The 3,204-nt window shown below is 41.6% G+C and overlaps 1 pseudogene; it reads left to right on the top strand.

Moving 5' to 3' along the window:
* Positions 1-1,177: 1,177 nt before the first annotated feature.
* On the top strand, positions 1,178-1,319 carry LOC111725267 (annotated as a pseudogene).
* Positions 1,320-3,204: the final 1,885 nt, after the last annotated feature.

The raw sequence follows: 3,204 nt of genomic DNA on the forward strand, positions 1-3,204 counted from the left end.
CACAGCAACCTCCGACTCCTGGGTTCAAGCGAGTCTCCTGCCTCAGCCTCCCAAGTAGCTGGGACTGCAGGCGCCCACCACAGCGCTTGGCCATTTTTTGGTTGCAGCCGTCATTGTTGTTTGGTGGCCTGGGCTGGATTTGAACCCACAGCTCAGGTGTATGTGTCTGGCGCCTTAGCTGCTTGAGTCACAGGTGCCAAGCCAATTTCATATTTTTTCCATAAAAAAATTCTTAAAAATATATATTTCCTGGGTTTTTATTCAATATTACCTTATTGGGCCAGACATAGTGGCTCATGCTTGTAATCCTAGCACTGCAGGAAGCCAAGGTGGGTGGATTGCCTGACCTCACAGGCTCAACACTAGCCTGAGCAAGAGGGAGACAGCCCCCACATATCTTAAAATAGCCAGGCATTTTGGCAGGCGCCTATAGTCTCAGTTGCTTGGGAGGCTGAGGCAAGAGAATCACTTGAGCCCAAGAGTTTGAGGTTGCTTTAGCCATGACACCATGGCACTCTACCAAGTAACAAAGTGACACTCTTGTCTCAAAGAAAAAAAAATACTACCTTATTTTTTGCACCATCCATTTTATTGTCTACAAAATTGTATTCATCATTAGTAAATTGTTTCTATAGGATTTTTTAAAAAATTGTTAAAGTAACTATGGTATCACTTCCAGCTATGGTCCCATACTATTTATTCATCTTACAGCTTATAAAGGCAATTTTTCTTCAACGTAATTGGTAAAACACAACTTTTGAATGAGTCAGAGTTCTACAGATACACACAACAGAAATATTCTCTGGTTCATTTGTGAAAAATAAATTTACTGAAAGATCTCAGACCTCATTATCTGGAAAGAAGTCCACAGAAGTAAACTTTGAAATGTGCTGAGCCGAGATACTCTCAGTGGGCCAGGATCTGGGAATGACAACAATGCTCTCAGGGTGGCAAAAGGCCAGAACCTCCCCCTGGAACAGATGAATTCCTACCATTTCCTCTCCCTTCCATCCTCTACTGAAGATTTAAACTCCAGAGAGTCTCGGATTGGCCTAGTTTCTATCACATACTCAAGCTCTGGCTAAGAAGGGCTTCTCAATACAAGTCCACCAGGCTGAATCTAAAATGGTAACAACAACAATAATAACAAAATTATAATTCCTCAAGAAATGTGGGAATACTCTTGTGTCTCTTCAGATTGTCTAAATCTTTTGCCTTTTTTTTTTTTAAATCTTTTTGCCTTTTACTAAAGATTTCTGTGGAGAGGAACAACTCTTGAGTCTTAAAACAGTTTTTTAAGGCCTTGTTTTTGCAGGGCTACATAAAAATAAATACGCTCAGCACCTGTAGCTCAGCGGCTAGGGCCCGAGCCTCATACACTGGAGCTGGCGGGTTCAAATCCAGTCCAGGCTTGCCAAACAACAATGACAACTGCAACCAAAAAATAGCCGAGCGTTGAGGTGGGCGCCTGTAGTTCCAGCTACATGGGAGGCTGAGGCAAGAAGATCACTTAAGCCCAAGAGTCTGAGGTTGCTGTGAGCTGTGACACCACAGCTCTTTACCAAGGGTAACAGCTTAAATCTCTGTCTCAAAAAAATAAATAAATAGGCTCTGTGCCTGTAGCTCAGTGGCTAGGGAGCCAGCCACATACACCAGGCCTGGTGGGTTCAAACCGGACCAGGGCCTGCTAAAAAACAACAATGACAACTACAACAAAATATAGCCTGTTGTGGTGGTGGGCACCTGTAGTCCCAGCTACTTGGGAGGTTGAGGCAAGAGAATCATTTGAGCCCTAGAGTTTGAGGTTGCTGTGAGCTACGATGCCATAGCACTCTTTAAAGGGTGACATAATAAGACTCTGTGGCAAATAATAATAATAATAATAAAATAAATAAATAAATAAAAGTGGTATTATTAGAAAGGGTATATGGATGCTAGCAATCACAAATTAAAGATGCTGGCCAGGCACGGTGGCTCATGCCTATAATCCTAGCACTCTGGGAGGCCAAGGTGAGTAGATCACTTGAGTTCAGGAGTTCAAGGCAAGCCTGAGCCTAAGCAAGACTCTATCTCTACTAAAAATAGAAAAACTAGTCCAACATTGTGACAGGTACCTGTAGTCCCAGGTACTTGGGAGGCTGAGGCAAGGGGATCAGGGATCACTTGAGCCCAAGAGTATGAGGTTGCTATGTGCTAGGATGCCATGGCATTCTACCCAGGGTTACAGAGTGAGACTGTCTCAAAAAAAAAAAAGATGTTCAATCTACCATCCATATCCATTGTTTATAAATTACCTATTTTCCATTCACAGGTAAAGTAAAATCTTTCCTTACTGCCATTGTGAAAACCCAGGCAGCTCTTTATGTTCATTGGATGACTTTGGTTGCTGAAATACAGGAAGGGCTAAGTAGATTTTATTTAAGCTGAAAGTTCAAAGTGGTAGAAAGCTCAGAGGGGTTCATGAGATAGTTCATTAACATAGTTTTCTCCCACTGCTGAGTGGCGACACATTGACGAGAATGTGGTTTGCCATAGGGAACAGTATGGACGTCACCTAAAATTATTAGATCAGCTGTGCTTCGATACTACACTGCCCTTGCACCTAACAAGTCATGACCTTGGTCATGACCTTTGTGTTCTTTGCTGTCCTATACTATCCATAATGCTCACTTCATCCCGCTTTTGACTTTTCTTGCTATTTTCTTTTTCCTGTTTGTAACTTGCTCTTTTTAACTTACTGGTATCTGACACCTTCCCTCTACCAAGTATTATGAAGTAAGGCCAAGGAATGACATTCCTATGCTTTTCCCTGTCTCTGCCTCTATAGCTAAGAAATCCTGCCATTGTTTATTTTCAGTGGTACTCAAGGTACCTTGGAAGTTCTTAAAAGGAGGTGTGCCAAAGGCTAAATTGAGGAGACAGTTACCAGTTGTTTAACACCAGACTCATCAAGGAGCAGAAGTGGAAGAAATACTTTGAAAGGTACTTACATTCTTTGCTTAAGTTTTCAACGGAGTTGACAGTATTGAGAAATAGTCAAATTCAACCTTTTGGGCAATTTTAAAGAAAAATATTAAAATTTTGATTACATATTGATTTTTCTCAGGGCAAGGAGGATGAGGCAGCTTCTTTTCTTGACGTGACAATTTTCTCATCTACTCTGTTCACTAACAAGTTTCTATCTCTGACAACTAGACCAATTAT

This window comes from Otolemur garnettii, unplaced genomic scaffold, assembly GCF_000181295.1.
Source record: "Otolemur garnettii isolate 467f Iridium unplaced genomic scaffold, OtoGar3 scaffold00035, whole genome shotgun sequence".
Classification (NCBI taxonomy): Eukaryota; Metazoa; Chordata; class Mammalia; order Primates; family Galagidae; genus Otolemur; species Otolemur garnettii.